The sequence below is a fragment of the Nicotiana attenuata genome, chromosome 9, assembly GCF_001879085.1.
Source record: "Nicotiana attenuata strain UT chromosome 9, NIATTr2, whole genome shotgun sequence".
Lineage (NCBI taxonomy): Eukaryota > Viridiplantae > Streptophyta > Magnoliopsida > Solanales > Solanaceae > Nicotiana > Nicotiana attenuata.
In genome coordinates this window covers 5402997-5430309 of record NC_031997.1, presented here as the reverse complement: position 1 = coordinate 5430309, position 27313 = coordinate 5402997, and positions in this window count along the sequence as shown.

The window sequence follows — 27313 nt, the reverse complement described above, 5'->3', positions numbered from 1 at the left end:
AAACTCGTATTTTATGCCTCCAATGGATTCCTTGTGAAATTCTAGTCAAGTTAGGCTTTTGAATCACTCAATTTGACCTTATAACGAAGGAGATATGTAGGTTTTAATATTTGCAAATAGTGCAGATTTTTAAATACGCTGCTAGTGGCAAATTCGTAATTACTCTGAAAAATCTGGCAACCTAATTTTTAGTAAAATGACCATAAAATCCTCATACGATGTCCAAATTCGACGATTCTTTTTGCTACGGATCCGTAATTACGATACGGATCTAATGCTTCAATCAAAAAAGAAATCAGAGCTTATTTGTTCAATATGATATCATTTATGCTTGAAGAAACGGCGTCGAAACATAAGAAAAACGAGCGCAACACAACCCAAATCTATTCAAAACTCATCCAAGGCCCTCGGGACCTCAACCAACAATTCCAACTAGTCATATATCACTACCCGAACTTAGTCAAACCTCCGAAACACCCAAAACAACACCAAAATACCAAATCAACCTCGAATTCAAGCCTAAGAACTTCTAAACTTTCAACTTTTGCCAATTCAAGCCTAATTCTACCACGGACCTTCAAATTATATTCCGTACACACTCCTAAGTCTAAAATCACCCAACGAAGCTGATCGAATCATAAAAATCCAAATGCGAATTCTTTTACTCATAAGTCAACTTCCGATTGACTTTTCTAACTTAGCTTTCTAACTAAGAGAACAAGTGATCATTTCACTCCAAAATTACTCCGAACCCCAACCTGCCAACTTGATACAACTCAACACAGCTTAACAACACATAAAGAAATAGAAATGAGAGAAACGGGGCTACAACTCTTAGAATGACTAACCGGGTCGTTACAGTGATTAGGATAATTGGGATTATTGGAATCGTGTATTAGAAATGATTTGATTGGTTGAGTCGATATCGTTTTCCCTACTTGAGCACATTTATACTTATCTGTATTCCAAATATGTTGTTGTTTAATTATTTCGCTATTTCTTGTTGCCATTCGTGTTCTCCTTGTCGCTACTATTGTTTGTAATCCGATTTCTTTTTGCTATTGGTATCGCTTGATATTCCTTCCTTGTTAGCTTTACATTATATCATGCACAGGTTGATATGTTCGGTAGGTGTCTTGACCTGGCCTCGTCACTACTCTGCCGAGGTTAGGCTTGACGCTTACTAGGTACCACCGTGGTGTACTCATGCTACGCTTCTGCACATTTTTGTGCAGAACCAGGTACTTCGAATCGAGTTGGTTTTGAAACTTATGCTTGGTAAGGTGAGAGACTTCAAGGTACACCTGCTGGGCGTTCGCAGGCCTCGAAGTCACATTCTATTGTATTTATTTCCATTGTTTCCTTTTAGTTCCGGAACAGTGATATATTCATTATGTAAAACTTCTCCTAGAAAGGCATATGACTTGTACTACCAGTTTTGGGATTGTAACTTTTATAGAGATTTCTTTTTCGAAATTGTTCGATATTAGTAAACATTATCGTTATTTCAGTTAATGTTAGGCTTACCTAGTTTTAGAGAGTAGGTGCCATCACGACTCCTCCGGAGGGATTTTGGGTTGTGACAAAGACAAAAGAGTAAGCTATAGAGTGCAAAGCAAAACGTACCTAAAGAATTGGAGACGGCAAAAATCACTGGATTTAGCGCCAGGGCTAGCGCCCCACGCTGGCTTGACCCTGTGTAGCGGGATTCTCCTATTTCTCCCAGGAAAAGTTTATTTCGGCCCTACACGGTACCAACTTGTATAAAAGGCCTTTTAAACCTAATTTTAAGGGGAACTAACATATTTTGAAGGAGAATTCACGTGCGGGAACACAAAAACCACGCTTGGAGGAGGCTTCTAACTAGTTTTTCTTGTCTTCTCTTCGTTTAACTTCATAATTTATTAGTTTTAGAGTTTTGGGTGCTACATGAACGTTGTAGTTTTAAGCTTATATTGTTCTAGCTATTTTATCATATTGGTTTATTTATTCAATTTTGCGCTTAATTGTTTTATTTCTTGATCACCAATTGGTTACTATCTACGAATTTAGGATTGAACTCGGGAGAGGGAATTCTGGATTGCATATAAGATTGAATAGAGCAAGATCTTAAACCTGATTATCGGGAATGTATTTGCTTCTAGGATGGGGATATACCTAATTGCTTGGTTATTATACTGGAATTATAATGCGTTCTTGTTAATCCTAATTTCATTGGAATATAGGCGTTAGGTTAGCTTGAATAGGCGAGTAGTACTTCGGGAGAAAGCTACGAGCAATACTAACCCTATCAATCAATAAACCAAATAAATTAATTAGACGATCTAAGTGAAAAACTCAACGGGATTGTTAGCTAACCCATAGCTCTGGAATATTTTCTCCCATTGAATTCATCTCCAATATTGCAGACTTGTTTTTTTGTAATTTCTTAGTTTGTTACTCTAGATTAGTTTTATTTAAATATTCACAACTTAGAAAATCGCTTGAATAGATTAATTGTTTGGTTTTAATTTAGTAAATAGTTAATCACAAGTCCCTGTGGGTACAATATCTGGACTTACAATCCTATATTACTTGTACGACCTGTCGCGCCCCGTTTTCTCGAGAAAGTGGGTTTTGACGTCATGACAACTCTTTTCTGGAATGGGAGATAGAGTGCTAAAGGAGAAGAGTCACCACCTAACGATTTTTAAGGTGCGTTAGGGCACTTATTTGCAAATAACTCTGTTTGACTAGTCAACGCCACCAAAGATCGGGTAAGGGCTCAAATTACCTCAAAGAGAAGGTGTTAGGCACTCTTCGAGGTCCACAACTGTGGGTCCCGGCCGAACTTAAGATTATGTGGATTACAATTAAACTAGGTGATCAAATAAACAAAGGGAGTCAAAGAATTTCATTAAAACACAATTAGTACAAGTCCTACATAAATGCAGGGATACAATTATTTATAACAATGCTTAAAGAAGGAAAAGGGGGGGTCCTAAGTTTTTTAGCCTAAAGGATCACCCTGTGCAAGATAAATAATACTTCACAACTCCCTTAGAATAGGGAGTTACTCATATTATTCAGCGGGCACAGACTATCATCTCCTCCTACCCGATTACTATATTAAAGTTGTTACCTAAAAGCGTTCTAATTCAATTCTAAGTCGTACACTATATGTGCACTACCCGTCCCATACCTATGGTCCAGGAGGTATTGGACATCTATTTGGGTGGTTCTAGACCTCACTTAGGATGGTCAGAAATGTCAAAACTAGGCGACATACAAAAAATACATTGGACTTCACGTATAAGCAGTTAAGGCTCAAGCTCTGCCTCCAAACTTAAGCAACAAGTGCACGCAAGACAAATCCCAAATTAAGCAATTCAAAATTAAGAAACTTAAATCCCTATAGACATGATTTCAATGTGACAAGCCATCAAGGCTTGCAAGCAGTTCTAGAGGCCAAGCGTTGCTTATGGACAGGATTATACGACTTGCATACTGATTAATGAAATTGCAGATTCTTGGTTATTAAGCATGTTGTATCTAAGTGACTCGTGCAGTAAGGAATAATGAAAAGACCATTGGGAGGACCCCAAAAGTGCATAATAAACCATATTGAGAGGTACAACATTGACTCTTATTAAGACGACCGGTGATGTCCTATAGACGGGATCTCTAATGTTTAGGACTTGGATCTGTTTTTATTATTACACTCAATCCTATAGACATGTTTTCTAGGTGACCAGTGCAATGCAGTAACCAATGAGATGATTAAAATCTTATAGGCATGGTTTCTAGTGAACAGTGCGATACAGTAACCAATGAGATGATTAAATCCTATAGGCATGGTTTCTAGTGAACGTGCTGAAGCAAATTGAAGGAAAGTTCAGTGACATTTGTTCCTATAGGCAGATTTTCTAGTGGCACGTAGCAATAAGAATGATTGCAGCATTTGGATTCATGTTTGCTAGCAAATAGTGTATGTGTGTGTGCTTACCCTAATGACATAATTTCTACAGCGCACATATAAATTGAACGACACAGATGGCATGTAAATCAACGAGTCCTATACGCATGTTGTCTACCCCTTTTATACAGACATTAAGAATCTAACCGTTCCTAATTAATACTAGTACCCCAATTGTTTATTACAAGAGTTATTACCGGCCCAATAATAAAGTAATTACAAACGTGGTACAAATAATGACAGTAAGCCCACAGCGGGCCCAAAGAAATACCTAGCAATGTCTGGGCCTTCAGCATTTCTGATGCAGCATACCTAGACTTTCAGCAAAGAGCCATGTTCATCAATACAACCCAGAATCCATAGAAGAACTCGAAACCCAAATCACACAATCATATTGCCAAGCATTGAATTACTTAAACCAACCAGCTTACATGTTCATGGGACAATAAGAAGAAGGAACTGGGATAATTCAGGTTCCAACATTAGGGGGAGTGATTAGGGACCAAAATCCTAGTGTGTCAGAGTTCACAAGGGCATCAAATGGACCCCGAGCAGTGCTCACACTAGGAAGATCAGTAGTAAAAGCCTTGGTAACCTTGGCTTTCAGCCGGCTAAGAATAAGGAGTTTAGAATTACATAAGTAGCAAATGAGGGAGAACGGACAATGGCTAAGGGACAGAACTGGGGGTACACTTGTAACCTAAAGTAGACATAGCCAAGTTGAGCATACAGAGCAACTAATTAAGCAGGCCAGTAGGTTCAGCAGGATTTCCACACACAGCAAAGTACCACATAGACAACCTCATATTGAAAGAATTGGGGAAGAAACAGGTTTGCAGGATATACATAGATTATCATTCATGACACTAAACCATTTGAGACCTAAGAGGTCCAAATTAAGCTAAGTATGCATCCTAGGGTCATGCTAATCAGTTTTTAGACATGATGGGGGATATACATTGTGATAATCACTGGAAGAACAGGGTATCAAATGAACCAAAGACATACTGGGAAACATATTAGCATAGAAGCAAGATCATAGTCGATAGAAAATGGGTTTAATGCAAATTAAAACACATTGTACATGCAAGACAAACATTGCAGAGATTCAGAGCAGTGTGAGATAGCAAGCTCATACCAAATAGCACGTGTAGGCATTCTGGGATTGACACAATTGACTAATTAACTAAAGAAGGTCTAAGTTATGCAATAAAACAAAATGGTTCAAACGGGGCATGGAAAACAGGTTGAGGTAACTGTTAAGATCTCAATCAATCACTAATGGGGTATGGGGATCATATTGAATGACACAATTGCAGGGGAACATATTACAATTAACACAGGAAGTTCTAGCACAAGTATGGAGCATCCACTATAGAGATTAAGGACAAAGCAAGTAAGCACGTTTTAGGGAACATCCAGACACCAATACACTGATTAAACAAACTTAAGAGGATCAGATTATCCAAGTTAGACTTAGGCAAACTCAAAAACTAGCTGCATTAGAAGGAAGTTAGATGCTAAGAAGACTTAGAACAAGGTAGAATTAAAAGAATCGTGTACAAAAGTAATCCAGAAAATATATTAAGCCATGGATTTCAGATGGTGAGAACACATGCAAATCAAAGACATATAGGGATGAGATTACAAAGTCAAGTAGCGTACTAGTTAAACGGACAACAATAAAGAACAAAAGATTCACAAGTACCTGGAAACCTCGATGCGTCAAAGTTTCCAAGAGCTTCAAAAGAACCCCGAGTAATGCTCGCACCCATAAAAGTTCGAACAGTAGATTCTTAGTGGCCTTGGCTTTCAGCTGGCCACCACAAAACACAGAACAAGATAATGAGGGAATTAACAGAGCAAAGCCTCAAGTTTTAGTGAAATTATATCGATTCGAGTCCTTTTCTTAAAGGGGAATGGGGAAGGTTTATATAGCAGTAACAAATTGAAAGAACACACAAGGAAACGAAGTAAATCGAACAACAAAAATAAGGAAAGAAAGCATGCAAAATCATTTCAAAATCAAATTAGAGAGAAATCGGGTAAACCCTAATTTTTTAGGGAAAGTGTAAACCAATAGAGATCTAAATGAAATCGGACTCACATAATATGGTATTGAACGTATGTAGACAAAATAATGCTCAAAATCAAAGATTTCGAACCACTTTGGTCCGATTTCAAAAGGTATTGCTTGCCATGTTTAGGCAAGCACCTTAGTAACACCACAAACGGACAACCAGTACCAAAAGGTTTCAAATATGGCAAGAGAATAGGAATCAAATTAGGTATCAACTCTCCCCTTAATCCCTCTCTAAATTAGGTATCAACAACTGCCCCTCTTTACCCGGGAATGATGAAAGAGTTGTCGGGTAAAGAAAATGATGACCAATTTTGGCCGATTCGAAAGAGGGATGATGTGATTTGGACAAAATGGGGGCCGAACCATGGTTCCTGAGTTGCCTACATATCCCTGGTGTTACGGGAACCAGGCCTTGTGTAGTTCTAGATCAAACAGTGAACGAAACCAATGGAGTTGTTATAAGAATGGTCGTATGTTTTAAAAAGGGGTTCCTTTGGGGTAGGACTGTGAGCACGTGATTTTTGCCCTATATGAGTTACTCCCATAATTTCAACAAAATAGTTTCTTTTTATTATTTGAAATTTTGTGGATTTTTGTGGCATTTTTATGTTAATTGCTTGCATTTTGTCCGTGCATTTTAATTCATATAAAAATACAAAAAATATGCATTGCATTTAGGGTTTAATTTTACATATTTTTGGAACTAATTAGTAATTAGGAGTTTACAAAAATACAAAAATCACAAAATTTATTTGTTTTTCTAGCTTTGAATTTTGTTAGTTTTCCTTTAATTTGTTTTAATTAGTTGTGTTAACCATCATTTAGGCTTAATTAGGTTCTAGGGTTTAATTCAGATTTTTATTTTTAATTTTTGAAAAAGAAAAAGAAAAGGAAAAGATGAAAAAAGGAAATAAAGAGAGAAGTTCGAATTTGGGCCAGTCCAGGCTTAATACCCCAGCCCAAACAAAACCCCCCAGAGTCTGCCCCGTCCAAGCCCAAATCACATAACCCGGTCCAGGCCTTCCCCCCCTTGACCCCAAAAACGATCTCGTTTGATCTCAGAGAGATCTGAGCCGTCTAGGTGGAAAGATCCAACGGCTCAGAAGCCTGGATCACTTCATATATAACTGTCCTAACACACCCCCCCTACCCCCTTCGCCTCTTCTCCGTCAAACCCTAGAGACCAACCTCCTCCACCGTCTCCGCCGTCTGCCGCCGCCGGAAATCGCCTACGGCGCCGGTGAAACTCCAATCAACCCCAAATTTACACCACCCCATCTCCTTCACCTCCCCGTTCTATATCTGCCATTGATTTCTTTCAAATATCACCCAACCACCTCGAATGATTCAAACCCTAGCGCCGCCACCGTCGTGCACGGCGGCGCCGATGTCCAAACCCCTCAGAATGAGTACCCTAGTATCTCCTCACTCCCTATTTCCCCAATCCAAGTTCAGTGTCCTTCAAACGTGCCTAGAACCCTTCGAATCTAGGCTTGAAGCCAAGAACCCTAGCGCCGCCCAATTTTTCCGGTGGCGGCGCCACCATCAAATCATCCCAAAATCACACCATGTGATCACCTTGTCTTCCCCATCCAACATTCAACATCAAACTCTCTCGAAGGTCTCCAAGATTGGTTGAAATTCAAATCTAGGGACCGGATGCCAAAGCTTGAGCGGAGTTTTGAGGGTTTTTCTGTTTCGAGTGTGGTTGGAGTCCGTCTCAGGTCGTGTTAATTAGGTAAGGTTTTCTCGTTTACTCATTTTTAATTAATCCGCTTGTTTCTTCATCTTCTTTTTCTTTTCTTTTCTGAATTTCGAGTTAAAATCTTGTTGATTTCAGTCTACATATGTTTGTTTCAAGTCAATTAGTTTGGGTCTATAACTATTTCAATTTTAGGTCCAAGTATTTAATTAGGTTCTGTTGGCATGATAGTCTTTTAGTTTGAATTTTAGTTTGTCTGAATTGATTAGTAATCCCTTATGGTTACTATTAGTTAGTGTTAATGAGTTTAGTTTAGTTTAAATCAGTATTAATAGTTCCATGCTTAGGGTTTAGTTAAGTTTTGCTGATTTGTTCTCAGTCTTCGTGTTTGATTTAAATTTATTCTAATAGGTCTAATTTTGTGTTTAGTTCAGTTAGTTGATCCATGATTGTTTACTGCAATTTGATTTTAGATTTAATTTCATGATTAGTTAAATCTGTCCAGTTAATTTGATTTTAAGGTCTGTTTGATTATAAATAATTGGTTTTAGCATTGATTGATTAACCATAGTTGAGTAGCTAGTTTGGTTATAGCTGATAGTTCAACTAGTGTTAGTAATTTTAGGTTGAATTCAAGGGTAACATAGACATTTAGGATTGGATAGCACATGGTAGTTGAAACTAGACTCTTCTAGAACCTTCCAAAGTAGGACTTTAGTGTAATTTCAGTAATTGTAGTGTATTAACTTGTGACACAAGTCAGAAAACAAGGGGTTAAGTGAGTAAATAAAGAAGGACTAAAAGGAAAACTAAAAATCTGAAGGCTGCCCCACTTTTGCCTATAAAAGGCAGTGTATTCTGCCTTAGAGAACAAGTTTCAGCTCTAGAATTCCCCCCAAAAATATTCCAAGTTTCCATCAGCTGAAATTCAAAAATTCAAAATCCAAAAACTCTTTTAGATCATAGATTTTCAGAAAAACCAAAAAAAGAGCAACAAACTCTCTAGGAAACACTGTTTCATTGGCCTTTTAATCACTATTGCGAATCCTAGCTTAATTCAAAGAGAAAAATGATTCAATTGCTCCTAGTGTATTGATTGTTGAACTTCAGAGGTCTGTTGGTTGTGGTTTCGAGTCAATTTGGGTCCAAACCAGGGTGTTTTGGCCTCCTGCTGTTGTTACTTCTCTGTCACTCATTTCTGGGCTTTTGTTGGTGTTGATTTGGGCTTCAATTTGTTTTGTTGCTGCTGATTGTAAGTGCTACTTGTTGCCTTGTTGCTGCTGACCTCCTTCTCTTCTGCTTTTATTCAAATTCCAGGTACTTTCCAGCTCCTGTTGATGTGTGAAGGATTGAATCAGTCAATGTGTATTGGTTAATTGAAGAAATGAAATCTGACTCGTGTTAATTTGATGTCAGTTTGTTTAATATCATGTGAATCTGAATGTTAGATACACGGTAGCAGTAGTAGAGATTTAGATGATTCGAACATTTTATAATTTGTAATAACAGGACTATAATGGACTTTTGGATTGTTAAGTTTAGAATGGCGTTAGCTATAGTATAATTTAGTTCGTTAGTTTAGTTTAAACATTTAGAACTAGCAAATAACCTAAACTAGAAATCGATTCAGGAATCTGTGATGTGCACTTGTGTTAATGATTGAATGTTCGAGCTGTTAGAATGAAATTAAATCCAAAACCGATTGAGAGTTGGTATTAGTATAAAAACGGGCCTAAATTGTAGTATCAAGTGTGATGTTGGATTCAATTCTTCTTTACTAATTTATTCTATACTTGGAAGTCCCTAGGATATAATTTCAAAATGCATCAATTCAATTAGTTTGACCTGTTTGGATAGTCATTGTAATAATTCTGTTAAACAACCTAAAACTAATAAGCTGCAATTGTCATGGAGTTGAACTGTTCGTGTGATCCTGGATGTTGAATTCGTTGTGAATTGAGGCCAGAAGGTTAAAGATAAAATCGAGAGAGAGACTTGGGCTCATTTGGAAGCCCAAAACATGACTGCCTCAGTGGTAATCAGACTTGGGCCTGAATCTATCTAGGGCCCAATGTCAAACAGCCTTCTCCTCTCATTTAGGCCTGAGTTCAGGCCTATTGCTGGATATTTCTTACTATAGATGACTGAAATTTCTTCTTACTGGGCTAAGTTCGAAGCCCAAAATGCATGGAGGATTTTATTAAGGCTGTGCTTTAAATTGGGCAACGTTAATTAATTAGGGCCTTTTAGAGACAATATTAAATAGAAATCGTCGTTGCTTTAAGTTTGCCCTTTTTAATAATAAGAATGAGATGAGCCTCGCCAAACAAAATACATAAATAGCGGGGCCCTCGTTAAATGTCTCTATAAAAATACTTAGATTTCGGGATGGGCCGTTTAGCGAATTTCATGGCTTTCCCCAAAGATAATAACACGTTAGTCTCTTTAGGCGCGTGTTTAATAATTCTACTTTCTTAAATACGGGTGCACATTTATGTGACCCAAATCCAAATCTCGACGAAGTCAAAATGTGTCAAAAATCGCGGGTGCATTTATGTGACGCGGTTCGTGACATGTTTTCACGACGTCGCAATTCTCTTAATAATAATAACAATAAAAGCAGTTAAAAAGCACATAAGCTAAAACATGTTTTAAAATCAGATAAATCCAAATATAACAGTTGAGCGACCGTGCTAGAACCACGGAACCCGGGAATGCCTAACACCTTCTCCCGGGTTAACAGAATTCCTTACTCGGATTTCTGGTTCGCGGACTGTTAATAGAGTCATAATTTCCTCAGTTCAGGATTCAACCGGTGACTTGGGACACCATTAATCTCCCAAGTGGCGACTCTGAATTTTAATAATAAATCCCGTTCCGATTGTCCTTTAAGTGGAAAAACTCCTTTATACCCTTGCGGGTGTAGGAAAAAGGAGGTGTGACAGGACAGTATCGGATGAATTTATACAAAGTCATAAATGTGAATCTGAAACGTTATGGATGTATCACAAGGCGATATCTGAACGGTCATAGAGTAAAAGGTGGGCAATTGCTGGTGGTCGGTTACATTTGAAACGATTGATTGATGTGCACGTTGTGAAAGGAAACCGGAGTGAAGATTGCTCCTGTTTGAAGAATGGTTACTTCCTGGATTACCTGCAAAACTTAAAACACGATGCATGCAGATATGTATGGATTATTGCGAGAATTTAAACATGATGCAAATTCCCTTTGGACCATGAAGGTTGTATTTGGACGGTGAGGATGATGTCCTTGGACCATGACATCCCGGGCTATGAATCATGCGATAAGGGATTCGCGGGCCATGAAATGATGTCCTCGGGCCATGAGGATGGTGCTTCCGGATGATAATGCCTTTGAATAATGATGTGCAATATTGAGAGATCCTCAGGCCATGAAATGGTGTCTTCCGGCTATGAGGATGATGCCTTCGGACTATGACGCCTTTGGACAAAAATGGCGATGTTTCAACCCATGAGATGCAAGGATATGTTGCTTGGTCATATGCGAAATAAAACAAGACAAAGCTTAGTCTTGTGTAAGATTAGGGCAGTGCTTAGCCCCTGGCGAATAGAGGATAGTGCTAGGTCTTAAATAGCGTAATGGAGATAGCATTTGGTCTTATTCAAGGACAAGTCAATGCTTAGCCTTAGGCAATTGAGGAGGCAGTTCTTAGCCTCAGGCAAGAAGATGAGACAATGGTTAGTCTCAATGCAAGGAAAGGCAGTGCGTAGCCTTAGGGAGGCAATGCTTAGCCTCATGCAGAGGAGGAGACAATGTTTAGTCTCATGCAAATAAGGAGGCAGTGCTTAACCATATGCAATTAGGGAGGCAATGCTTAGCCCCACGCAAAGAGGAGACAATGCTTAGTCTCATGCAGAGAAAGGCATTTCTTAGCCTTATGCAATTAGGGAGGCAATGCTTAGCCTCATGCAAAGAGGAGACAATGCTTAGTCTCATGCAGAGAAAGGCAATGCTTAGCCTTATGAAATTGGGGAGGCAATGCTTAGCCTCATGCAAAGAAGAGACAATGCTTAGTCTCATGCAAAGAAAGCCAGTACTTAGCCTTATGCAATTGGGGAGGTATTGCTTAGCCTCATGCAAAGGGGAGACATTGCTTAGTCTCAATGCAAGGAAAGGTGGTGCTTAGCCTTATTCCATTAGGGAGGCAATGCTTAGCCTCATGCAAAGAATAGGAGACAAATGGGAAAGTAAAGTATTTCTTAGCTGAAGATGTTCGTGCTAGATAATTTGTTGTCTTGAAGGCACTGTTGTTAATACCCAATTTTCCCTCATATATTTTAAATATGAATATATATTTTCAAAATAGTGCACATGCATTGTTATTAGATTTACAAACATGCAAAGTGTTTTTATAATTTTTCTATAATTTTAATGGCTTTAAATCAATTTATTTCAGCATTTTTTATTATACAAATATCCAATAATTATCTCTCATATTATTTTTATGATGATTTAATCATCTAAATTTATCATTTATGCCCATGTAGCGCTTAAATATTTTAATTGCATTTTTTTAATTACATTTGCATTTTTTAAGGTTAGAATTGCACACTTTGCAATAATAGCCCATATATATGCATAATTACATTATTTACATAAAAATGATTTTCTATATTGTCGAGTAATTGTTTTAAATCATTTTTTATGCACAAACGACATTTTTACTATTTATTAATTATTTTTTATAAATTATTTACTAATTTAATTGGGTATTTAAAATCTAGCCATTTTTCTTAATTGATTTTCGATCCTAGCCCAATTATATACACCAGCCCAATACCCTAATACCCGATGCCCAAATACCCATTAACCCTAACCCAGTACCCATTTTTACCCGACCCAAATTCCCCCTTGAAAGATCAACGGCCCTCATTAGTCCGTCCCTTTTTAACTAACCTACCCTCCCCAAACCCTAGCCATTTTTCACCAAACTTCGCCTCTAAACGCTCTCATCTCCCTCCCTGTCAAACCCTAAAGCCGTCGTCTCACCCAAACGCCCCAAGAATCCCTGTTCTAATGGGATTCTCTCATTACTCCCTTACCATTCTAGGATTCTTCCCTTATTTGGTACCCGATTCTGGAATAACTTAGGTACTTGCCTAAATATGGCAAGTACCCCAATTTGGCTCCGTCTAAATCCGTGTTTGCCCTACGAATCTGGACAATCTCAAGTCCAAACACGTTATTTGTAATGATTCTCTCATATCTCTCTTGGTTCGCTAAGCCCTAAAGGTTAGGGTCTCTCTGATATGAACCAAATCTGGTTCAAACTCTGTCTTTTAAGCATTTTCTTCGTCCATATTTGCTATGTTATTTATAGATCGGTTGATTTTTTACCGATTCTGTGATTTACTTAAATCTTGGGTTTCAAACCCTTTCTTTTACTTGAATTAAAACTGATTCGATTATGAGTTTCCTTTAATAAACTCTTATATATATTTATTTGGTAAGAATCTGTGTTATTCTCCTTTTATTCTAGCTGATTTGGTGTTTTACCCAAAACTAGGGTTTCAGATCTTCCTAGATCTAATTTGGTTTTCGATTTCTTAATTATTTTTCTTTAATACTGTCGTTTAAGTGTCTCTATGCATTTTATTACAACTCTTTGTTACTACTGCTTCTTACTTGCCCTAAATTTGGGGTTTTGATTCTTCAGAATCAAACCAGATCTGTTCGATTTTGGTTTTCCTTTTGAATTCTCCTGTCTACAGTATGTACCTTATTTTACTGCCGATTTTTTGGTTTACTGAAACTTAAGGATTGAAATCTTTTTCTGATTTTCCAATACTTCTTCCTTCCTCATATGTGACTAATACTCTCCTTATTTACCATGAGACTGCTTGTTTGATTTACTGAACCCTGCATTATTTACTCTTTGATTGATTTCTTTCCTTATTCATATGTGCTTGATTACTCCCTTATTTGTTCACTTCATTGAATACTACTTAAACCCCTCTCTCCTTTCCCTTAAGGACAAGACTCAAACTCTCCTATTCTCACTACTAAAACTTAAGCTCTCTTGCTCTCTCTTGTTCTGATTTCTGTGCTAAGTGTCTCTTGATTTTGGCCGGCTGAAAGCCAAGGACAAAATTATTCTGGAACCTCAATGATGTGGTATACTTACTTACTTTCTCACTTAGCTGGTATGCCCTAACCTTTGCAATTCCCTTCTCTATGCTTTTCTTTACTAGTTTGTTTCAATTCCTAGCATGACTCTGTCCTTTATATGATTATGTGATCTCATCTAGCAGCACTGTTAACTTAGGACTAATTTGTTCTGAATAATATGAATCCATTTCATAGTTTAGCATAAGGTTTAGTTGTCTCATGCACTGCTTGTTAATTCTATACTTGTTCTGAACTTTGCACACTAGGGATATGTAATCAGTTAGCTTGTTGCTTAACTCATATGTCATGTTTGTTTAAACTCAAATGTTTCTGCCTGATTGTTTCTGTGATTAAACCATGATTGTCTTAATTACTAGATGAGGAAAAGGGTCGCAGACTGTCAGAATACAGAAGGCAATTAGGGAGGGCACCTAGCAAGGGCATACCTGTTGTTGGACATGCACGACCTAGGGAATATGATCGACGGAGCCAATAAAGTCAAATATGGGGAAGGTCCCTCGGGACCAAATAGATTAGATATAACTATTTTTCTTAAACGTTTTGGAATGTGATAAGGCAAATGCCATTAGTAACTCATTTATTTATTGTCGTTTTTAGGTTTGTCTTATTTATTACATTAATGAAATGAGGCATTTATCGGCATTAAATCTCTCCAAATCTACTTGTCGCTAGGCTTACCTCGGGCACAATGAGGTTCCCCAAATTAGGACGCGAGTTTACATTCCCTCAAACGTGTTTAAATACTGCAAATACTTTTCAGAATCCATACTGACTTGTTACCGTTTTGCATTTTTTCTTTATTTTGATTATTCCCATCCCCTAAGGTTGGTTTGCACATACTGGCATCGTCAGCATATCACACCAGATCCAGAGGCCCTCCACCTCCTCCTCCTCCGAGAAATCCAAAAAGCAAAGGAAAATCTAAGATGGATGATATGAGTGGTGTCAGGAAGGACAACGCTACACACGCTAAGAATATTGAAACCTCAGACGGTCGGAGTACTCCGACACAAAATGATTTGGTCCTACGGTTGGAATAGAAGATACTAGAATTGCAAGGGGAACTTGAGCAGGTCCGCAACTTGGCAAACCTCTCCCTCACCCTAAACGTCCCGGACATTAACCAGCAAAATGCCCAAAAACCAGAACCTCCTCAAAACACACCAAACCAACGTCCACAAAATCCTCCCGCACCCCATCAATACGCAATACCTCCCCAAAATCCTAATCCTCCACCAGTACCTACACCTCCTCAGCACCAACATCTCCCGAATCAATACCAACAAACCACTTACCATACTCCTCAAAATACCCCACAACCTATCCATGATCCGCAAAATTCAACTAATGATCACCACTACACTCAAACCCCCGGCACCCACCAAAATAATCCCATATACGTAGAAACCTTACCCCACTCCGCTCAACCAATCTCATACACATCATAGTACGCTGAGAAGGACCTGCTCATAAGAACATGGCAGAGGAACTCAAGAAGCTCACAAGCAGAGTCCAGGGTGTTGAAGGAGGCAAAGGAATTGAAGGTCTGAATTATGAGGATCTATGCATTCAGCCAGACGTAGAACTGCCGGAGGGTTACAAACCTCCTAAGTTCGAGATGTTTGACGGAACAGGTGACCCTAAGGTACATTTGAGAACATATTGTGATAAGCTCGTGGGAATTGGGAAAGATGAAAGGATTCGCATAAAGCTATTCATGAGGAGTCTCACTGGAGACACCATATCTTGGTAAATAAGTCAAAATCCCAAGAAATGGGTCAATTGGGTAAGCATGGCGTCAGACTTCATAGACCGATTCAGGTTTAACACAGAGAATGCACCGGATGTCTTCTACATACAGAATATCAAGAAGAAGCCAACGGAGACTTTCCGCGAGTATGCTACTCGATGGAGGTCAGAAGCTGCAAAGGTTAGGCCGGCACTAGAGGAAGAGCAGATGAACAAATTCTTCGTCAGGGCCCAGGATCCACAATACTATGAAAGGTTAATGGTTATTAAAAATCACAAGTTCTTCGACATCATCAAACTCGGGAAAAGGATTGAAGAAGGGATCAAATGTGGGATGGTAACCAATTTCGAGGCATTGCAGGCTACAAACAAAGCATTACAGTCAGGGGGTATATCAAAGAAGAAAAAAGTAGGGGCAGTGATGGTGGCCCAAGGTCCAAACACCTCCACCCACATACCAACCTTCACCTCCCAGATATTCTCAACCCGCTACCGCCTATCACACTTATAACACCCAGCCGGCCTATTCCCATTCACCTCCAACCCGTCAAAACTATCAAAAACCCAGACCCAATTTTGATTGCAGGTCGCCCAGACAATACACCCCTATTGCTGAACCCATTGAACAACTATATGAAAAATTGAAGGCTGTCAAATATGTTACCCATATTCCTGCTGTCGCCATGGAAAACTCCTCCCAGTAGGTCAACCCAAACAAAACATGTGCATACCATTCTGGAATGAAAGGGCATACTATTGATGAATGCCGCACTCTGAAAGACAAGATTCAAACCCTGATTGATACCAAATTCATACAAGCAAAGGAAGCCGTACCAAATGTCCTCAATAATCCCCTCCCAGATCATGGAGGTGAAGGAGTAAATGTAATAAAAACCGAAGAAAGAATGGGATCCTCAAGGGTAAATTGGGCTTATTCGGGAAGGTGATGACCCTAAACCTACAGTCATGCTCACACCTAATGTTGTATAGATATAGCCACCAGTTAAAGTTGAAGTAGTTGTATCAGTCCCATTTGAAATTGAAGTAACCGCACCTGCAACTACACCTACTCCATTTGAAGTAGAAGTAGCCACACCCTTCACTGTGACGGTGGCACCCACACCACCTTTCAAGTCCAACGCCATACCCTAGGATTATGTTGCCAAAGCTAGGAGAAAAGGAAAAGCAAAAGTGGAAGAGTCTGGTGCTGCACAGGGGATGACCAGAATTGGAAGGATCTATACACCCGAGAATTTGGGAGGAACAAACAAGGAAGCTGCTACCAAACAACCCGTTATTGAAGCTGGTCCAGATGATCTATGGAGGAAATTATAGGCAAGAGAATACTCTGTCGTTGATCATCTGAACAAGACTCCCGCCCAGATATCCATCCTATCGCTGCTACAAAATTCTGAGGCGCATAGGAATGCTCTGATAAAGGTGTTGAATGAAGCTTATGTGCCTAACAACATCACCAGTGGAGAGATGGCCAACATGGTAGGGCAAGTACTGGAAAGCCACAAGATCACCTTTCACGAAGATGAACTACCACCTGAAGGATTATGGCACAACAGGGCACTACACATCATAGTACAGTTTGAAGACAAATTCATCGCCAGAGTCTTAATAGATGGGGGTTCAAACCCCAACATTTGTCCATTGACTTTGAAAAGGCTGGGTAAAGATTCCCATGAGATACGAGCAGGGAGTATGAATGTGAAGGCATTTGATGGGTCTCAAAGGGCCACAATTGGGGAAATTAACCTTTGTTTGCAGATGGGCCCGACTTGGTTCGATGTTGAGTTCCAAGTATTAGACATATCTGCTACGTACAATCTTTTACAGGGATGACCTTGGATACATGCCGCTGGAGTTGTGGCTTCTACGCTACACTGGGCCGTGAAGTTCGAATGGAACCATCAGGAGGTAATCATTCATGGAGATGGAAGTAATCCCATTTACACCAGTCAAACTGTCCCGGTTGTCGAGAATAGAAGAAAGCTGGGTGGAGAAACTTATCACTGCATCGAGCATGTCAATGCGATTGAGAAAGATAAATGGTGGAGTAGCAAAATAGAAAGCATACTGGCATGGGCAGGGTATGAACCCGGCAAAGGGCTTGGGAAGAATCTCCAGGGCATCACTAAGCCAATACAACTGAAACGTCATGGTACTACCTTTGGACTTGGGTATCAGTATACCTGGCAGGAGTATGATGATTGGTCACCGCCATGGCGTGGTCCCTATTACCCTCTTGAGAAGCCAGTGCCGCATCTGAGTCAGACCTTTCACCAGGCTGACACAATATAGGGATCTGCAGAGGAGGAAGCTTTGGCTGGGCTGAGGAACCTGTTTCTAGAAGATGAGGACATAGATTGCAATGTGATAGTTGAGGAGGAGGAGGAGGAGGAAGAAGGCCTTACCATTCAGATAGTGGAGAGGGGAGCATTTCTCAGGAACTGGACCGCCACGCCATCAAGGGCCAGACGAGTCCAGGGTAGCATGGCTACTAGTGTTATTTGGAAAAAAAAACAAGTCTTTTTGAGTATTTAGTTTTTAAGATATCTTCCTTTCAGTATTTTGTTTTGGAAAACATTGTTTTGAAGTCATTCAGAAGATATTTAGTTTAACATTTCAGCACTTACCGAATATTTGATGTTTTATTATCGTTATCTTTCATATCTTTCTTCTGCAGCATTACTATTTCTTTACCTTGATGAACCAACGAGTGTGACATGTAATGAGACAACACGACATAAGGATAGTGACTCGGAAAAAGAGGATGAAATACCTGAGGAGGTTATCGGAGAAGTCGAGAATTTTGAGAACAAACCTAAGTCCAACCTAGACGAAACCGAGGCAATCAACTTGGGAGATTCCAAAACCATCAAAGAAACTCACATAAGCATTCACCTATCACCGTCAGAAAAGAAAGAATACACTCGTTTCCTGAAAGAATATGAGGATATTTTTGCATGGTCATATGATGACATGACTGGCCTGAGCACATCCATAGTGGCTCATAAGTTGCCTACCAATCCAATGTGTCCGCCGGAGAAGCAAAAACTCAGAAAATTCAAACCAGAAATGAGCCTAAAAATCAAGGAAGAAGTTACTAAACAGATCAAAGCCAAAGTCCTCAGGGTAGTTAAGTACCCAACCCGGTTAGCCAACATCATACCGGTTCAGAAGAAAGATGGGAAAGTCAGGGTGTGTGTTAACTATCGGGATTTAAACAGAGCAAGTCCCAAGGACGATTTCCCACTGCCATATATACACATTCTGATTGACAATTGCGCCAAGCATGAACTCCAATCCTTTGTAGATTGCTTCGCGGGTTATCATCAGATTTGGATGGATGAAGAAGATGCAGAGAAAACAGCTTCATTACAGCATGGGGGGTATGTTGCTATAAAATGAAGCCATTCGGTCTGAGGAATGCTGGGGCCACCTATATGAGAGCCATGACAACCATCTTCCATGATATGATACACAAGGAAATAGAAGTATATGTCGACGACGTCATCATCAAATCCAAGAAATCCACAGATCACATAGCAGACTTGAGGAAGTTCTTTGACAGGCTAAAGAGGTACAATTTAAAACTGAACCCCACAAAATGTGCATTCAGGGTTCCTGCTGGAAAATTGTTGGGATTCATCGTCAGCCGCCGAGGAATCGAGTTGGACCCATCAAAAGTTAAAGCTATCCAAGAGTTACCACTACCAAAGAGCAAGAGGGACGTGATGAGCTTCCTGGGATGCCCAATTACATCAGTCGCTTCATAGCACAGTCAACAGTAATATGTGAACCCATCTTCAAAATGTTGAGGAAGGACGCTAAAACCAGTTGGACTGAAGATTGTCAAAGGGCTTTTGACAAAATCAAGGAATACCTATCCACGCCACCAGTCCTAGTCCCGCCAGAACCCAGGAGATAGGGCTTTCGGCTGTGTGTTGGGACAACATGACGAGACAGGAAGAAAGGAGCAAGACATATATTACTTGAGTAAGAAGTTCACACCTTATGAAGCACGGTACTCTCTGCTAGAACACACTTGTTGTGCTTTAACATGGAGAGCTCAGAAATTGAGGCATTACTTCTGTGCCTATACCACATACCTCGAATCAAGGATGGATCCTCTGAATTACATTTTTCAGAAGCTATGCCCCCGGGAAGTTAGCCAAATGGCAAATATTGCTGACTGAGTTCGATATCATCTGTGTAACTCAAAAGGCAGTCAAAGGACAAGCTTTGGCAGACTTTCTTGCTGAAAGTCCTGTAGGAGGAGAATACGAACCACTAAGGACGTATTTTCCTAACAAAGAAGTGTCATTCATAAGAGAGGACATTGCTGAAGCCTACGACGGTTGGAAAATTTTTTTTTTCGACAGAGCTGCAAACTTTAAAGGAGTGGGTATTGGGGCGGTCTTAGTGTCAGAGACAGGTCAACATTATCCGGTGTCTGCAAAGCTTAGGTTTCCATGCACCAACAATATGGTAGAATATGAGGCTTGCATCATGGGACTCAATTTGAGAATCGACATGAATATACAAGAGTTGTTGGTAATTGGTGATTCAGATCTCCTGGTACATCAGGTTCAAGGAGAATGGGATACGAAAAACACCAAGATACTACCATACCTGTATCATGTGCAAGAACTGATGAAGAGGTTCACGAAGGTAGAATTCAAATATGTTCCAAGAATCCAGAACGAGTCCGCAGACACACTGGCGACTTTGTCATCAGTGATACAACATCCAGACAAGAATTTCATCGATCCCATTCTGGTGAGGATCCATAATCAGCCGGCATACTGTACCCATGTTGAAAAAGAAACGGACGGAAAACCCGGGTTCCACGACATCAAAGAGTACTTGGAAAAAGGAGAATACCTGGAGCATGCAAACCATAGTCAGAAACGCACACTTCGGAGGTTATCCAATCACTTCTTCCAAAGCAGAGGAACCCTGTATAGAAAAACTCCTGATCTAGGACTATTAAGGTGTGTTGACACCATAGAGGCTTCCAAATTGCTCGAGGAAGTACATGTCGGAACCTGCAGACCACATATGAATGGTTTTTTTCTAGCCAAGAAGATACTCAGAGCTAGATATTTTTGGATGACTATGGAAACAGATTGCATTCGGTATGTCCAGAAATGCCACCAATGCCAGATACATGCAGACATGATAAGGGTACCACCAAATAAGCTCAATGCAACAAGTGCACCTTGGCCTTTTGCCGCTTGGGGAATGGATGTCATCGGTCCGATCGAGCCCACTACTTCAAACGGGCACAGGTTCATTTTAGTGGCCATCGATTACTTCACAAAATGGGTAGAGGATGTCTCGTACAAAGCTATAACCAAGAAAGTCGTCGCAGATTTTGTCAGGGATCGTATTGTTTGTCGGTTCGGGGTCCCCGAGTCTATCATCACCGATAATACCCCCAATCTCAACAGCGATCTGATGAAAGCCATGTGCGAAACTTTTAAGATCAAGCACAAAAATTCCACATCATACAGGCCTCAAATGAACGGAGCCGTGGAAGCTGCCAACAAGAACATCAAGAAGATACTAAGGAAAATGGTAGAAAATCACAAGTAATGGCACGAAAAGTTACCATTTGCCCTATTGGGGTACCGTACCACAATCCGCACATCAACCGGGGCAACTCCCTATCTGCTGGTTTATGGTACCAAAGCTGTCATTCCCGCCGAGGTAGAAATTTCTTCTTTGAGGATCATACAAGAAACCGAACTCAGTGATGCAGAATGGATAAGGAGCCGCTATGAGCAGTTAGCCCTCATAGATGGAAAAAGGATGAATGCAGTGTGTCATGGTTAGCTTTATCAAAACAGAATGTCCAGAGCTTTCAACAAAAGAGTCAAACCAAGACAATTCACACCGGGGCAGTGGTACTGAAGTGAATCTTCCCACATCAAGATGAAGCCAAAGGGAAATTTTCGTCTAACTGGCAAGGTCCTTACATGGTTCACAGGCTACTGACAGGAGGAGCACTCATACTTGCAGAGATGGACGGAAAAGTCTGGCCAAAACCTATCAATTCAGACGCAGTCAAGAGATACTATGTTTAGATTGTTTATATTCTTTCATCTAATGTAACTGAACTACACTTGACCTGATTCCCCTTTAAGAGAGGAAACGTAGGCAGCCCTGTGGGTTTGGTCACATCTTAATAAAATCTTCATTTCCCTAGAACCAGAAAAGTGGGGCAGAATTTTGAGGAGGACCCTCAAAATTCCGAAGCAAGTCCAGTCGACGTCATCATATGTAAGACAGTCAGAGAATCGGTTAAGTAACTGAGGCAGAATTTTGAGAAGGATTCTCAAAATTCTAGAGCAGGTCCAACAAACTTCGTCACGGCCGAAGGATCACTTACTAAACTGGGGAAGAATTTTGAGGAGGACCCTCAAAATTCTAACGCAAAGAAAGTCGCAATGTCTCTAAAAGTGTTTCATTCGTTAGTTCATCTAATTTACTTGATATTATATACCATTATGTTTTCTAAACTCTATTTCATCAAATAAGTGCATATTTTTCGAAAACTTTATTTCTATGGCAGCCAGGCGTTACCTAGGGCAACTCAAATAGGATTTCCAGAGCAAAGCAAAGCAAAACAAGAAGACAAAGGCACGAACCAACCTCCCCCTACAAAACTCACAATTTTTCTTTGGATGCAAACACAATGAACATGACAGGAGCATTCGCAAATACACACATACCAAAATCACTATCTTCATAACGGCGAGGCCGCCAAACGCAAATATATCTCCAGCTAAGAAATATTCTGCTCCTGCTCACAATTCGTCCATTTGCACGAGACTAAGCCCTATCTCGATCCTTGCATGAGGCTAAGCTCTGCCTCCCTATTTGCATAAGGCTAAGCATTGACTTCTCTCTTTGCATGAGACTAAGCTCTATCTCGATCCTTGCATGAGGCTAAGCCCTGCCTCCCTACTTGCATAAGGATAAGCATTGCCTTTTCTCTTTGTATGAGACTAAGCCCTGACTCAATTCTTGCATGAGGCTAAGCCCTGCCTCCCTACTTGCATAAGGCTAAGCATTGCCTTTTCTCTTTGCATGAGACTAAGCCCTGTCTCGATCCTTGCATGAGGCTAAGCCCTGCCTCTATATTTGCATAATGCTAAGCATTTCCTTCTCTCTACATGAGACTAAGCCCTGTCTCAAACCTTGCATGAGGCTAAGCTCTGCCTCCCTATTTGCATAAGGCTAAGCTGCCTTCTCTTTGCATGAGACTAAGCTCTGTCTCGATCCTTGTATGAGGCTAAGCCCTGCCTCCATATTTGCATAAGGCTAAGCAATGCCTTCTCTCTGCATGAGACTAAGCCCTGTCGCAAACCTTGCATGAGGCTAAGCCCTGCCTCCTCATTTGCATGAGGCTAAGCACTGCCTTCGTATGAGACTAAGCATTATCTCCCTTTGCATAAGTGTTGCTCTATTCTAAACCTTGCATTATCCTTTTCTCTCAGGGCTAAGCTCTGCCTCAAAACTCTGCACAAGACTAAGCTTTGTCTTGTTATCACCTTTGGTATCATGTCTCTACACTTCATGGGCTGATGTATAGCCAACTTGTCCAAAGGCGTCAAAGTCCGAAGGCATCATCCTCATAGCCTGAAGACACCATGTCATGACCTGAGGATCTCTCAATACTGCACATCATTATTCAAAGGCGTCATGGTTCAGAGGCACCACTCTCATGGCCCGAGAACATCATTTCATGGCCTGCGAATCCTTTATCTCATGATTCATGACCTGGGACGTCATGGTCTAAGGACGTCATCCTCGCTGTCCAAATACAACCTTCATGGTCCAAAAGGAATTTGCATCATGTTTAAATTCTCGTAATAATCTATATACTTGCATGCATCGTGTTTTTGAGTTTTGCAGGTGATCCAGGAAGTAACCGTTCTTCAAACGGGAGCAACCTTCGCTTCGGCTTCCGCTCATACCATTTATACCTTGCCATTATTTCAAACGTAGCTGATTCCCATTGATTACTCGCCTTTACTCTATGACCGTTCAGATATCTGCCCTGTGATACATCCGTTACGTTTCAGATTCACATTTCCAACTCCGTATAAACCCATCTGATATTATCCTTCCCAAAGAACCCTTTCTAAAACACACGACCATTCCTATAACAATTCCATCGGTTTCACTCACCGTTGGGTCCAGAACTACACACGGACTGATTCCTATAAAACCAGGGATATATAGGCATCTCGGAGACCAGGGCGCGGCCTATATTTTTCAAATCACCCTATTCGGTCAAAATTGGTCATCATGTCTTTACCTGACAACTCTTTCATCCTTCCCGGGTAAAGAGGGGCAGTTGTTGATACCCAATTTTTCTATCATATATTTTAAATAGGCCAAATACATATGTGGGCACCTATACTTGTCCAAATTTTTCATTTAGACACTTGAACTCGGATTAGTACCTATTGAACACCTAAAGTCCTCCAAAAATGTATTAATTAGACACATTTTGCTAAGATAGTCAGATAATAAAGTGCGTTCATTTCAAATGCAGTTGACCTAAAAAAACAAACCAATGAGATAGAGACACTTGGAATTTGATCCCAAATAATAAGGAGAAAAGAGTTTTGAGGGAAAATAAATTTAAAAGAAAACATTGTTATAGATACCCCCAACCTCTCTCTCTCTCTCTCTCTCTCTCTCTCTCTCTCTCTCCCGATATTTCCTTTCAATTTTTTCTAAATATTTACATGAGCTTTTTGCAGCTTAAACATGAAAAAATCAGTTGTTGTAGTGTTAAAACGGGAATTTTGAGCAGAAATTGGGAACTAGAATTGATTTAGAGGAGATCTTGATACAATCATCACTGACCCAGGTGGAAACTCCATTAATAGAGAAAAAACGATGCTTATAAAATCTGTAAAGAGGATAGACAAATAAGGAAAAGTCTCTACTTAGCTCTCCGGAATTTCGACTAAGTTTATGCTTGACAAATGCAAATCTTTAAGGCAATTTTTGATTTCAACACACATATCCGGCAATTATTTAGACACTGATTTCGTATTTTCAAAATTAAAAGAAAAAGTGTAGCTGATTATGGTGATAGAATTGGGTTGGGATTGGAAAAACCAGATCTGAGGTATTTTCGGAGTGTTCTTGGTGGTGATGTTTTGGTGGAGAAGCAAGATGCGGGCTTGCTGCCGGCCATGAAAATTCCCGGCAAGGTAGGTTGTCCTTTAGGCAAACCAGAGTAAAAGAAAAAATATGAAAAAAGAGAAAGAGATAGAAAACAAAATTGCTGCTTTTTGAGATACTAAACGCGCTTTAAAAGAGTGAGAAATACACACTTTGCCATGTCAGCAAAATGTGTCTAATTGGAAAACTTTTGGTGTTCAATAGGTATTAGCCCGAGTTTAAGTGTCTAAATGAAAAATTCGAACAAGTTAAGGTGCCTGGATATGTATTTGGCCTTTTAAATATGCATATATATTTTCAGAATAGTGCACATGCATTATTATTAGATTTACAAACATGCATAAGTATTTTTATAATTTTCTATAATTTTAAAGGCTTTAAATCAATTTATTTCAGCATTTTTATTATAAAAATATCCAATAATTATCCTTCATGTTATTTTTATGATGATTTAATCATCTAAATTTATCATTTATGCCCATGTAGTACTTAAATATTTTAATTATATTTTTTAAGGCTAGAATTGCACACTTTGCAATAATAGTCCATACATATGCATAATTACATTATTTACATAAAAATAATTTTCTATATTGTCGAGTAATTGTTTTAAATCATATTTTATGCACAAACAACATCTTTACTATTTTTTAATTATTTTATATAAATTATTTAATTATTTTATATAAATTATTTACTGATTTAATTGGGTATTTAAAATCTAGCCCTTTTTCTTAATTGATTTTCGGACCTAGCCCAATTATATACACTAGCCCAATACCCTAATACCCAATACCCAAATACCCATTAACCCTAACCCAGTACCCGTTTTTACCCGACCCAAATTTCCCCTTTAATCCTGGCCGTTGATCTTTCAAGATCAACGGCCCTCATTCGTCCGTCCCTTTTTAACTAACCTACCCTCCCTAAACCCCAGCCACTTCTTACCAAACGCTGCCTCTAAATGCTCTCATCTCCCTTCCTATCAAACCCTAAAGCCGACGTCTCACCCAAACACCCCAAGAATCCCTGTTCTAATGAGATTCTCTCATTACTCCCTTACCATTCTAGGATTCTTCCCTTATTTGGTACCCGATTCTGGAATAACTTTGGTACTTGCCTAAATATGACAAGTAGACCGATTTGGCTCCGTCTAAATCCATGGTTGCCCATTTGAATCTGGACAATCTCAAGTCCAAACACGTTATTTGTAATGATTCTCTCATATCTCTCTTGGTTCTAAGCCTTAAAGGTTAGGGTTTCAGATCCTCTCTGATTTGAACCAAATCTGGTTCAGACTCTGTCTTTTAAGCATTTTCTTCGTCCATATTTGCTATGTTATTTATAGATATGTTGATTGTTTACCGATTCTGTGATTTACTTAAGTATAGGGTTTCAAACCCTTTCTTTTACTTAAATTAAAACTGATTCGATTACGAGTTTCCTTTAATAAACTTTTATATATAATTATTTGGTACGAATCTGTGTTATTCTCCTTTTATTCTGGTTGATTTGGTGTTTTAGCCAAAACTAGGGTTTCAGATCTTCTTAGATCTAATTTAGTTTTCGATTTCTTAATTATTTTTCTTTAATACTGCCGTTTATGTGTCTCTATGCATTTTATTACAACTCTTTGTTACTACTGCTTATTACTTGCCCTAAATTTGGGGTTTTGATTCTTCAGAATCAAACCAGATCTTTTCGATTATGGTTTTCCTTTTGAATTCTCCTATCTACATTATGTACCTTATTTTACTGCCGATTTTTTGGTTTACTGAAAATTAAGGTTTGAAATCTTTTACTGATTTTCCAATACTTCTTCCATCCTCATATGTGACTAATACTCTCGTTATTTACCATGAGACTGCTTGTTTGATTTACTGAACCCTGCATTATTTACTCTTTGATTGATTTCTTTCCTTATTCACATGTGCTTGATTACTTCCCTTATTTGTTCACTTAATTTAATACTATTTAAACCCCTCTCCCCTTTCCCTTAAGGACAAGACTCAAACTCTCCTATTCTCACTACTAAAACTTAAGCTCTCTTGCTCTCTCTTGTTCTGATTTCTGTGCTAAGTGTCTCTTGATTTTGGTCGGCTGAAATCCAAGGCCAAAATTATTCTGGAACCTCATTGATGTGGTATACTTACTTGCTTTCTCACTTAACTGGTATGCCCTAACCTTTGCAATTCCCTTCTCTATTCTTTGCTTGACTAGTCTGTTTCAATTCGTAGCATGACTCTGTCATTTTTATGATTATGTGATCTCATAGCAGCACTGTTAACTTAGGACTAATTTGTTCTGAATAATATGAATCCATTTCATAGTTTAGCCTAAGGTTTAGTTGTCTCATGCACTGCTTGTTAATTCTATACTTGTTCTGAACTTTGCACACTAGGGATATGTAATCAGTTAGCTTGTTGCT